The sequence below is a fragment of the Protomyctophum bolini genome (assembly GCF_963924005.1).
Source record: "Protomyctophum bolini genome assembly, chromosome: 11".
In the NCBI taxonomy this organism is placed as follows: Eukaryota; Metazoa; Chordata; class Actinopteri; order Myctophiformes; family Myctophidae; genus Protomyctophum; species Protomyctophum bolini.
In genome coordinates this window covers 19,953,377-19,967,270 of record NC_137872.1, presented here as the reverse complement: position 1 = coordinate 19,967,270, position 13,894 = coordinate 19,953,377, and positions in this window count along the sequence as shown.

Sequence of the window (13,894 nt, the reverse complement as noted above, 5' to 3'; positions counted from 1 at the left end):
TGAGCAAAAAATTACAAGGTTATAATAATTAAGGACTGAAGTCACTGATGTCCGTTGTTAACAATTTATGAAGTATCTCCACCTTTGCAGCGAAGACACTGGCGTAAGAAGTACTTAAGTACAAAAACAATCTGAGTAAAGGTACTAAAATTATACTTAAAATAGTATACTTAGTACCAAAAGGAAAATTCCTTTGGTACTTAGCTTTTAAAAAAATGTGTCAAAATGTTTCGAATATAGCTGATCCACAAGCTCACAACATGTCGCATCACAGCGCCTTTGAGCTGTTAGATCGGCTAGGCTAAGTAGGCTACTGTACATTGGTTCATGTATGTTTAGTAGTAATTATCTCAACAAATGAACTTACTGAAACTAAAGTTCTCAAATAATTTATTTCCACCAATGGGTTAGGATGATTTTTCATTGGGCACTTGTGAATGTCAGCTGATATCTCATTGGGCGTTTGTGAATGTCAGCTGATAATTATCTCATTGGGCGCTTGTGAATGTCAGCTGATATCTCATTGGGTGTTTGCGAATGTCAGCTGATATCTCATTGGGCATTGGGTGAATGTGAGTCGATATTGAAGTGCGTGGGGGGAAATAGAAACACTGGCAAGTAAAGAAAATAATAATAAAAAGGGCCGCGTTTTTGGCGTTAATTAGGACGCTCCGTGTCGGGTTTCAAGTTTTCATCAATGTTTATTATTGATTAAATCTGTCGCTGGGCTTGTCATTTATGAGCTGGGAATTAGCACTGATTGGTGCACAAGGGTTGCATATAATTGGGTTATATTAAATAGATAATTCGGCTGATCTCATAAATGTGGAATGTGTGAAAGCTTGTTTGATTATCAATTAATGTCAAGCGGAGATGCAAGTGGCAGCTCACGGCTTCCCAGTGAGTGCCTATACTTTTCCAAAGCTGTGTGGCAAACAGGGTTGGGATCCGGAACCGGTGGAACCACCAGACCCAACACTGTGGAACCGGAATCGGTTCCATCATATTTGGAACCGTTTCCGGAACCGGTTTTTAACACACTGTCAGAGCTGATATTATGTCGACTTCACGTATGCTATAAAATTAAAATAGCATAATTACAAGGACCACCATTATGGGTCCATTTGCACACTGTCGGAGTTACAGACTTGTAAAGGTCCCTAAGTATCCCAGATAATCCAGAGAATCCCTGGACCTCACTTTGAGAACCACTATATGTATGCAATACTGTATGATTGACTTTGTGTTTAGCAGAACATTTAATGAATGAAGGCCAATATGGTTAAATATAGGTATAGGAACAGGACCGCTGTAGATTGTGCATGTTAATACCTCGATGAAGATGTATTGTGCAGCACACACACACACACACACACACACACACACACACACACACACACACACACACACACACACACAATAAGCCGCACAGAAATACAACTTTGTCCATAGTTTTGCTTTGCAATAGTTTCCCTTCCCATCGTAGAAGTTGTTTGTAGTTATGCTGGAACGGAAATGTCAGTCAAAGTCATTAACACTCCTCCCTGGTGCAATTCAAAAGAGTTTTGTAGAGTACAATGCAATGCTGTTACTTACATACAGTAATGAGGGAGAAGACAAAATATTTATACACACTAATACTAACTCTGACACGCACGCACGCGCACATACAGTACACACACACACACACACACACACACACACACACACACCCTAGCTAATAAATGATTCAAAGAAGCCCTTGAAAGCCCCTAAAAAGTGACAAAGACATCAAACATAACTGTCAGGTATGTGGCTTTCAATTAAATGCAACGTCTTTTTTATTCAGCAAAAAATCTCTCTGTTGATCTTCATCTTCATGCAAAGTGAGATTAGAAAAAAATCTAAACATATTTCCAGAGTTCACCCGAAGTCACGGAGAATGTTTATTTATTTTTTGCAGTTATAGTAATATTTATTTTTCCCGCAGCACATTTAGTGTGTGAGGCACGCACACGCACACACGCGCACACACACGCGCGCACACACACACACGCACGCACGCACGCACGCACACACGCACAAGAGGTAATGAAGATGACTATAATATATCCACTCTGCCAGTGGTAATATTGTCGCTGTCCTTTCAGTTCTTGCCTCTGTCACTCGCCAAGTCGCTGCCCAGCTCTGGGCAGGGGGTGAGGCACGCACGCACGCGCGTGTCTGTGTGTGTGAGTGTGAGCGTGCACGTGTGCGGGTGTGCATGTGCGCACACTGAGGGGTGGAGCAGGAGGAAGGGGGCCGCTGAGCAATCGCTCAGAGAGAGAGAGAGAGAGAGAGAGAGAGAGAGAGAGAGAGAGAGAGAGAGAGAGAGAGAGAGAGAGACAGACAGAGACAGACAGAGACAGACAGAGACAGACAGAGACAGACAGAGACAGACAGAGACAGACAGAGACAGACAGAGACAGACAGAGACAGAGACAGAGACAGAGACAGAGACAGAGAGAGAGAGAGAGAGAGAGAGAGAGAGAGAGAGAGAGAGAGAGACGGACATGCAGGTCGCCCTGCTGTGACAGCAAAGTGTGACATTGTGTGGCACGGAGGCTCTCGCTGTGCCCGACACACCAGGTCCAGCCCCCCCGGAGTGGCTGTCAGCATGGGCAGGCATTGGGACAACCCCCGCCCTCCTCCTAATTACTGCAACACGACACTGCCAGTTCTCAGCCCAGGGCCAGTACTGCCTGCCTCCCCATGCCAAGATGTAAACAGTGCATTATTAACACCACGTACATTCTGAGCCCCCGCCGCCGCCTTTGATGTCACTCAAGGTGTGTGTGTGTGTGTGTGTGTGTGTGTGTGTGTGTGTGTGTGTGTGTGTGTGTGTGTGTGCGCGTGTGCGTGTGTTTGCTTTTACTCATGAGCTTGCGTTCATAGAACCCAGATGGATTATCTTTACATGCAGTGATATTGTATGGCAGTGCTCACAAGTCCAGGTGTGTTGTGGGATTTTGTGACAAACCCATGTTGTTATTGCAATATATACCACTATACAAAATGGTTATGGCTTATATACTTTTTAAATATATATCTATACTTTTGTTGTGCGTCCGTGCGTGCATGCGTGTGTGTGTGTGTGTGCGACAGAATACTTTTACATGCCCACTGCTATATACCTGCACCACTTTCTTCACACTGGGTGTGATTCTTTTATGTTTTTGATTTTGATCTCCAGCCAATTTTTGTCCCTACACAAACATTAAATCCCATTGACAATGAATGGACAATTTTGAGTGTTTGTGTAAACACAAACATTGCGTAACACAAACATTGATGACGAAGGTGAGGACACAAATTGTGATTGGCCGGAATGAGATGATGTATGATGATGTATGATGTTTAGAGCGCCCCTCACTTGAATGAATGAATGACATTTTTACATTTTTAAAGACAGTTGTGTTATAAGGTCAGGTTTAGCACCGAAAAGGTGTAGGCTGAAGCCAAAGCTTATTATGCCTACCCTTTTAAAGAGTAACATTAGTTACTGACAAAACAAAAACTAAGTGTGATTTCTACTAGTAGTCAGAACAGCCGTGTGGAAAATGAGGGCACACTCTGAGTTCCAGAAGGAGCGAGGTGAATTAGCACTGAGGAGTTTTTGCAGTAAAGTGAGATGTAGCCTTACTCCAGGGCTGGACTGGCCATATGACGTACTGGGCATATTCCCGGTGGGCCGCCATGACAGGAAGGCCAATAGGCGGCAGGCCACCAGGAAAGGTCCGGGCGTGCTGCCATTCTGCCAGTGCCATCATGATAATTTCACTGTACCTGTGTATCTACAGTATAGCCTGGGGTCCTCCTATGCTTTCTATGGCATAGGCAGCTCCCGGCAGGATCCGCCGGGAGAATCTAAACGCAGCTGTGCGACATGAGACTAATTAGTTGGAGCGACAGAGAGAGGAGTGTGTGTGTGTGTGTACGTGTGTGCGTCAATTTAACAAAGGTGCAGACGATCAGAAATCAGCAGAGAGTGATTGACGTTTGCGCTACTCTATGCCGAATTGAAGTGGTCTCAGACCCAGATTTTTTTTTCTCTCCGTGGAAATAAAAACGTCTGGATTTCCGAGGCTAGTAGTATATCTATCTTGAATCCTTTTGCCAGCATCATTCTTGTGAGAGCAACAAAAGGTTGTGTAGTTGTCTATTGGATTGTATCATGTTGTTCTGTAAAAGTGGTGGTATTAGGGCTTGTTTGTTTGTGTGTGCCTCGACGGAGCGGGCGGTATAGTTTCTGCTATCTGCGCGCTGGTTATGGTAGTCTGGTCTGGGCCAAATTTGTGCGAAAATGACCGGGTCAGCCCCCGGGCCAGCCCTGCCTTACTCACGGTCAACGGCCTAAAACCTGGTGTCTTTTTTTAACCACTTTAACCCCAACATCCCTATTCAGACAGATTGCATCCGTACTAAATACAAGTATAAGTAGTTTTGCCCTCAGTCATCTCAACATTGTTGTTTCCCAACCGGCAGAACCTGCATGCGTATTATTAGCCTTGAGCGTTTTGTGAATCACTCCACTGTGTCTCCCACTGCATGCATGGGAGCGCTCTGTGAATCACTCCGCTGTGTCTCCTACTGCATGCATGGGAGCGCTCTGTGAATCACTCCACTGTGTCTCCTACTGCATGCATGGGAGCGCTCTGTGAATCACTCCGCTGTGTCTCCTACTGCATGCATGGGAGCGCTCTGTAAATCACGTGCGTGCGTGTGTGCGTGCGTGCGTGTGTGCGTGCGTGCGTGCGTGGACTTCGTAGACTTTGTACGACCAGCTGATGCTTCGGGTCAAATATTTGATGAATGATGAATTCAACTGATGAATATTGTGTACAATGGACCAGCGTGCCCTGTTGACTGTACTACCTGTAGGCTGTTAACAAACTAGTAATGCTGAAGTATTTGATCCATGACTGGGGATGATCGGGTGAGAGAGGACTATAATGTACACAGCAGCGCAATCCAAAATTGCAATAGTGTTGCAACTCCGTTGTTGCACTGATTTCTGCTGGAGCGCTATTTTAATTTAACTCATTCACGGGTCCATTTGGTTACATTTTCACCCTCTCTCAGTGACCAATGGATGGATGAATGGGCATGGTTAGTGGCCAGTATAGAGCAGGGCCAGAGAGAGAGAGACAGAGAGAGAGAGAGGTAGACAGTGGCAGGGCCTCTAGGGACAACAGCTATTTTTCACTAGATAGCGGTCTTCATGAAAGGATCCACTTGTATCCCGCTCTACGAGGGAAGACACCGCCGCCATGCTACAAGCCACCCGCCGTGTGATAGAGCAGACCAGGAGAACGTAGAGACCGTCAGTTTGCATGAAGTAGAGTCGGTCATTGCAGGCAGGAATGTGATGCTCGCCGGGCCTTCCACTTCCTCTTTGAAAGCCCCCCTCTTAACTTTATAATGGACATCCGGGGTCCCGCGGGAAACGTAGAAGATGGAGGGAAATCTAAATGGTTCTGGGTAAAGCCACCTCGCATCCCTGCATGGTAAACAAACAAAAAGAGACAACAACATATCTCATGAGAGACAGAGAGACAGAGAGCGAGAGAGAGAGAGAGAGAGAGAGAGAGAGAGAGAGAGGGGGGGGGGGGGGGGGGGGGGGGGGGGGGCTCAACGGTGCCTCCCAAATTCCATTCTCAGTTGTAATTGAGGGCCGGAGATCCCCTGTGAAGGTGGCGGGGGATTATGTGATGCTAAAATGCCTTCAGATTCTCCCAACTTATTTTCTCTTCTGCGCTACCTTTTTTTCTCTCCGTCTAATCCCTAGGACCCCCAAGACCCCCCCCCAACGCACGCACACACACGCACACACACATGCTGCGTTCTCTCTGCTTATGGACCTCCGTCTCCTCACGTCGGTTGCTCCCTCCTACACTCTACACCTTCCCCTCTCTCTCGCTCTCTCTCTCTCTCTCTCTCTCTCTCTCTCTCTCTCCCCCTCCCTCCCTGCATGTTATTTACGAGGAGGACTTGAAATAGACTTCTGTATTTGATAAAAGCGTGATCCTTAATCCGAGTTGCCCGAGAAGAGTATTTCATTTTTATTTCCCATCAGAGATTGATGGAAGAGTGGGACGGCTACCCGCTGTGTGATTGCCAATGTAAATCCATTGGCTGGTGGCCATGGAACTACGATATGGACCACCACGCATGTTATTCTGGTGGCTATATGGAACTACGATATGGACCACCATGCATGTTATTCTGGTGGCCATGGAACTACGATATGGACCACCATGCATGTTATTCTGGTGGCTATATGGAACTACGATATGGACCACCATGCATGTTATTCTGGTGGCTATATGGAACTACGATATGGACCACCATGCATGTTATTCTGGTGGCCATGGAACTACGATATGGACCACCATGCATGTTATTCTGGTGGCTATATGGAACTACGATATGGACCACCATGCATGTTATTCTGGTGGCTATATGGAACTACGATATGGACCACCATGCATGTTATTCTGGTGGCTATATGGAACTACGATATAGACCACCACGCATGTTATTCTGGTGGCTATATGGAACTACGATATGGACCACCACGCATGTTATTCTGGTGGCTATATGGAACTACGATATGGACCACCACGCATGTTATTCTGGTGGCTATATGGAACTACGATATGGACCACCATGCATGTTATTCTGGTGGCTATATGGAACTACGATATGGACCACCATGCATGTTATTCTGGTGGCTATATGGAACTACGATATGGACCACCATGCACGTTATTCTGGTGGCCATGGAACTACGATAGTCTGGGAAGTGAGTGTAGTGGCAGTGTGTCAATATAAAAACAATAAGAGTCTCCCATCCACCTTGCATGCATCTTCTTTCTCTCCCCTTTCCCTGCGTAGATTTATTTTCCTTTCTCTCCCTTTAATGTAAAACTATGATACAAGTAACAGTCCCGTGTTCAAAATGCTGCAAAAGTATACGGTCATTGCAATGCACTTAAAGTACGAAAAGTTAAAGTGCTCATCCTGCATCACAATTTATTTTCAGAATGTGTCAATGTTTCGAAAATCCCGGTATAGCACTCAAGCTCATTGAAATGTGTTGCGAGCTTGTAGAGTTCAGCTATTTATGAATAAATGGGCTAAAAAAAAGTATCCAATGGTTGATGTACGTTTTGTAATAATAATAATCATTTTCAAATAATTGAGAGTAAAATGTACAATTTACGCTCTGTGTTCATGTATTGTAGTAGACGTACTGTAAAGGTTAAACACACAAGTAAAATAAAAACAAATAATGAAAGTACGGTAAATTAACGTAGTTACTTCCCAACACCAAACGTCCAAAGTATAAGATTGCGTGCATATAGGAGAAAAGGCTTGCAGTATAGCAAAATAACCTCAAGAATACATCAACTGGTGTCGTGATTCATCACGTACAGTACACATGGCACACTGTGTATCACCGCTGTCAGTTATAGAAACCATCATCTATATTTCATCTTTTTATGTTTTTGTGGGTTATTTATTTATTATGTTTGTTTGTTTATCATAAATTAATGCTGTTGGGCCGTCCTTTCACTACTTCAGCTTTATATATTTCATTATGGCAGTGTCACTCATTCACTGCCAGATTAAATACATAAATATCCACCCGCTGCCAGCTTTATTTTTTCTGTATGTCGTTACCTTTAAAGTAGTCACAGAATATGTATCTCCACTATACGATCGCTCCCCCGACCGTTGATCATCACAGAGCCTTTCGCTGTGCGTTAGCGGAAAAAACAAGTTACAATTTAGTCATTTAGCAGACGTTCTTAATCCAGAGTGATTTACAGTAAGCAAGAACAACACACGGTAATACATCAAATACATAAAGAATTGTCATCAGTGGAATATCTGTACAATGAAACTATAGTATACAGCATTCCATAGTTCTGGAGCCAGAACTGGGACGTGTGGAGCGTTGTCCCGGCATTTTTACTGAATGTTCTTCCAGCTTCTCTGCATTGGCTGATCTCAGCGCGCAGACTTGCAAGATATGGGTGTGCCATACCTTTGGTTGCTTTTAAGGCCAGCATCAGAGTTGTGGCAGCAACCGATAGCCAATTGAGGCAGGGAAGGGGTAGACAAACTGTGAAAGTCTGGCTGCATGTTTGAAGAGCAAGGGAGCTGTAGCATTCTGGATCAATTGGAGATGGAGGCCACATGCTGGTAGGCCAAAACATTGTCAAACTGTCCATGTGTTCCTTTGTTATGATCCGTTGAAAATACAATAATGGTGGACACGAAAGTGAACCGCTACTGGAGCGGAGATGAATCATTTTAGTGGATGGGAGCTGAGTTTTTGTGATCATGTGATTTCCTGGTTCCTGGTTTCAATGACACTCAAACGGTGACTCATAGGTTAGTGAAGAGTGGCATCTATAGTGTAAAATCTAACGGCACACGGCAGTGTGGATTTGGAGTCTTTGGTGGTGAATGAACATTCACAATGCAACGTGTTGTGAGCTTGTGTCTATTTCCACCAAACATAGAAGACATTTTCACCCTATAGCACGTCAGGGATGAACCAATGAAAAGTATTTACCATGCAGAGCTTAGTATTTAACATTGGAATGATTAGGACACCAGGTTATTTGATTCTTTCCCGTTTCATGAATAGAAACAGTTGTGGACATACAGTAAAAGTCGTCCACCCGACAGCGACGGTATGCATCCACCGGGTAGAGAAATCGCATCGTTAAATGACACGTTTGTAACAGTATCTGTCGCATATCACCCACAAAGCTTTCCCTGCAACGCCCCAGTCCCACGTTTTCATATATCCACGCCTCACTCTTGCAGGGAAAGGAGGTGGCGGCGAAATATAAAATGGGTGATAAATTTAAGATGACAGTTACGCCATATGAATGAGGCCCCTTGTGTACCCATCCGCTCAACGCCAGCTGCAAATTTAACTCAGCCTCCTTATGTGGCAATTACAGACGGGGTAACATAACCCGAATGTATCTGCTACGCGTTCATTACCGTCGGCCCCGCCGCTCGTTCTCGACGGCTGGCAAATGTTCTTTAGGATCCGACAACGAATTAGCCCCCACCCCCACCCCCAAAGGAATGCCTTTTTATTGGATGATCCGACCAGGCGCTCGAGGACGTTGAACCGCCCCACAAAAAAAAAAAAATCCCACCACCATCACCATGCATGCCTCCAGTAGCCACAGGGTTAATGTTTAAAAGCGCCTGCTCTCCCCTGCTTGTGTATTGATGATATGTTTCGAAAATTGCTGAGGCAGGCTCATTGTTACAATGCCGTCTAGGAGATAGCCAAGCTCCCTCCCCTCCCTCCCTCCCTCTCTCTCTCTCGCCCTCTCTCTCTACCCCCCCCTCCCAGCCCCCACCCCCCCTGCCCCGGGTTTCCAGAAGCCAGATGGAAAACACGCTAAAGCATGTAATGCAATATAGGCTTGGCACACAAAGGCTGTTTCACACCCTAACCAAATTCATCTGGCTTCCTGATCCGCCACATAACAGCACCACCCTGCTACTAGGGGGGGGGCTCCACCTGACCCCACCCTCTCTCTCTTTCCAACCCTGCCGAGGAAAAAATAACACATGCATGCTGCATTTCTGTTGTGCAAAGTGCATGCATGTGTACGCAACGCACACTCCCCGCGCAGACAATTAAGCCATAGCCGTGTCAACCTCGTCAACCCGAAGAAAAAAAAGGAAATTAAGTAGAGAGAAGTGAAATTAGGCCGTGCCTCTCAATCGCTCGTGGCACAGTTTCAGGTCTTACTATTACTCGACCACCCCTCCCCCCCTGAACTGAAACTGCCACAACTTCTGTGGCAGCATCTCAGTCAGTCGCAGTAGAGAGAGAGAGAGAGAGAGAGAGAGAGAGAGAGAGAGAGAGAGAGAGACTGCTATCAGTGGCATCATCGTCATCAACAGAACCCCCCCCCCCCCCCCCCTCTCCGAACACCCCAGCCAACACTTCAGCTGAGAGAGACAGAGAGAGAGAGAGAGATTGTGTGCGTACCTAAAAGTAGATAGCACACACACCTTACCTCACCCGGACGTTGCATTTTTCTAACAGCACCGCCGTTCAGACCCCCCCCCCCCCCACACACACACACCACCCCACCCCCAACACACACACACACACACACACACGCTCCTCCTCTCTCCACTTTCTGCTTTTTCGCTTCTGCTCGCTCGCTCGTCCCGTGCATGAAGAAGAACGGGCTCTGACAGGCAGCCAGGCTGCTGCTCCGCTAACTGGCCTCACCCTGGTCCTCTGGTCTGGTCTGGTCCTCTGGTCTGGTCTGGTCCTCTGGTCTGGTCTGGTCCTCTGGTCTGACAGGTAGCCAGGCTGCTGCTCCGCTGGCTGGCCTCACTTTGGTCCTCCGCATGCAGCCTCAGTCTGCAGCGTTCAGCTCAGCCACCTCCGAGCCAAACGACACGCTCTCCAATTAAGAGACTGCCACAAACAAGAGAGAGAGAGCGAGAGAGAGAGAGAGAGAGAGAGAGAGAGAGAGAGAGAGAGAGTGTCTGGGAAGTGAGTGGAGTGGAAAGTGTCAAAAGAAAAAAATAAGAGGCTTTCATCATCCTTGTGCGCTTTCCCTCTCTTTCTCCATTCCCCACATTCGCAGCTTTTCCTCACGTGCCTGGAAGACGAGAGAGAGAGAGAGAGACACGACAGTAAGAGAGTGAGAGAGAGAGAGAGAGAGAGAGAGAGAGAGGGAGTGTGTGAGTGGGAGAGGAAGACGGAGGAGCTTTTAAAAAATTAAGGGCAGAGAAAGCTGCTGTGCAGAGCAGACACAGAGAGAGAGAGAACGAGAGAGAGAGAGGGTCGGGGCCAAACTAAGTGAAGCCCCATTGAGCGGTTGAGAGGCAGCTCTGTCTCATCAGAAGAGGGAACAGTAAAGCGTTCTGTCCTCCCCTCCTCCTCCTCCTCCCCCTCCTCCTCCCCCCCCTAAAAAAAAGAAAGAAAGGAAAAAAAAGAAAAGAAAAAGTGCTTGCGGAGTGGTTTCCTCCCGACGCCCCACGCTGGCCGGACTGGTTCCGTTTCTCCTCGGCCCCTCCACCGCTGCCGCCGTCCTCCACACACCCCCGCAGCCGCCACCGCCGGCCTGTCCCACTTCAGAAATGATGATGTACTTTTGGGTGAGTACGGAAAACTCGTTCTCCTTACTGTGGTTCTCTCTCTCTCTCTCACGCACTCTCACGCAAACAGCTGAGCTGCAGCAGCCGTGCAACACGCTGTTGACGGTGGTATGCGGTCTGTACATGATGTATACGGTGGTACGTGGTGTGTACGCGATGTATACTGTGGCACGTGATGTGTACGGTGGTACTATATGTGTACAGGTGTACTAGATGTGTACAGGTGTACTAGATGTGTACAGTGGTACTAGATGTACACTGTAGTACTAAAAATTTACAGTGGTACTAGATATGTACGATGGTACTATAGATGTGTCGGTTCTCCTACTCCTTTATCTTACGGCAGCATTTGATACAATTGATCATACAATTTTAACACAACCTTTGCATTACTGGATAGGTTTGTTTGGTACTGCCTTGTTTTGGTTTCACTCCAGGCAGAAGATATTTTGTCAATCTAACTGACTTTGATATGTCTTTGGACCAGAGATGGGGACTCGATTCAGAGACTCCTACTGGAGTTGCCACACATCAGACTCTAGACTTGACTCCGATTTTCTCCTCAAAGACTCGAGACTCGGACTCAAGCTCACAGAGTCGTGAACAATCTGATTTTATATTTCATTTCACACATTTTTGAATGTCCAATTTGTTCTTTCCGACGTGCTGTGCGGAACCTCCAGAGCTTTCTGAAATGAAAACATGGCGAGGCGAGTGCTCAACACCTTCTGTGTGCGGCCTTTCATCATAATGTTTGAATAAAAAATATTATGAAATTAAACAAATATGTTTAGCTCAGCATCAGCTACATTATTTAAGTTAATTTAATATTATTTGTATTTATAATATGATCAGATAATCCATGATAGCACCTTTTTGAAACGTTGTTAAACCCAGCTGGGTGAACTGAATATCCATACCGGCTATAGTACGTTCATGTTCACTGCATGCATTGACGTAAGCTACAAGCTCGTTACATGTCTATGTTGACCACGTAAAGTTACAAGCTACCGTACAGGCTAATTTGGTTTCCAAAATGCTTAGTATTGTATACTCTGTCGTGCCTCATTGTTGCCCAAAATCTGTAAGCTGTCGATACATCATGACACGCCGACACGGTGCGTTAATAGCTTGTATGTCTGTTATTTTAAAACTATGTAAACTTACAGCCTACTAGATTATAGCCTAAATTGGTAGTTATCATAATATTGTAGCTCTGTTCGATGAAAAAGTTGCACTTTGAGAACGGAGGCAATACTTGGACATAACTGTGCCACTTTTGAGGAAACTAAATTAAGCTATAGCTGAGATGTGTACTCACCCCTGGAATCCATTACAATGGTGGGAATGGAGTGTTATAACAGCCAACGTGATTACATAGTACCTCTCCTGGAACTGGCTAACTTATAGCATGATGTATAATGCTACTGTATGTGACTGTGTACTGCCCTGGGGTCGGTATGGGTCTCGTGTTGTATCTTCCTTACATGATATGTAGACTAACCTAGCAGCAGTAGCCTTGGACTTGGTCTGGCCTACCGCAGTTGCACTATAAGACGCAAAGGAGCCTACTATTGTATAGTATAGCATAGATGTGAACACGGCGGCCGTTGCCTCTCTCTTTGGCCGTGTGCCTCTCGAAAAAGTATATGCCCATACGGCCACAGTTGTTACAATATTTTACAACAGTAGCTACTTATATTTTGTTATGTAAAGCTGTGATTATTTATTTAAGAAGCACTGTTTGAACCAATGTTCGCCTTGAAAAATACAATACAAAATGTAATCCTTAACCTTAATTAAGCTAAAATAATTATGACCGGGGACTTACAATCATTTTTTAATTGATGGCCTTCATGCCCTGGCACTCGGCCTTGTGCCCTCAAAAGGTTAACCACACTAAAGGCCCCTAAAAGGATGAAATTCCAGGCCTGGATGTGATGGTATTTTTTTGTGCATTGTACTTTTCACACACAGCCACAGTGTGTGCAGATTCAGTGTCTTGAGTATGCTGCATGCACACAGGAGTGTATTTGTTGTGTGTGAGCGCGAATGGACTGCATTACGTGGATTGTGTGTGTGTGTGTGTGTGTGTGTGTGTGTGTGTGTGAGTCGCACCACGCACATGAAAAGGCGCTTGTTATATTGATGCTAGATCCTGCCGTCACCCTTTCCAAAACGGAGGCCTTTTGCGTGTGACATGTCACATTCAGTCAACCTTAAAGCAGCCGGTGTCTCGCCCCCGCACATATGGCCGTTTGTAAAAGCACGCTGTTTCTACCCACAGCCTCATCCTCCGTAATTTAACTCGCAGTCATTTAACAGTCCCGGACTAAATGCCGCGCGGTATACGTGACATTTAAAACCCCCGTCTCTCACTTCGGTAGCCGCCATGCATGCGTGCATGGCGTGCACGGGTCTTTCAGGGACACTGGAAGGGATTGATTGCCTGCACCAACCACACCAGTACTATTCCATTATCGGGTTCTGTTTGGGAGTCTGGCTCTGGGATTTCTTTACACTCTCTTACTCTGTCTCCACGCACGCACGCACGCACGCACGCACACTATTTACTAATTTCAACATGGTGTCCCTGTTATGGGCATGATATTATAGGTGGAAACTAAATTCACTAAAGAAAATTTCACAATTGACAATAGCAAATCTATCAGCTTGTAGATATAGCTATTTTTGATACTTTTGTGTGACA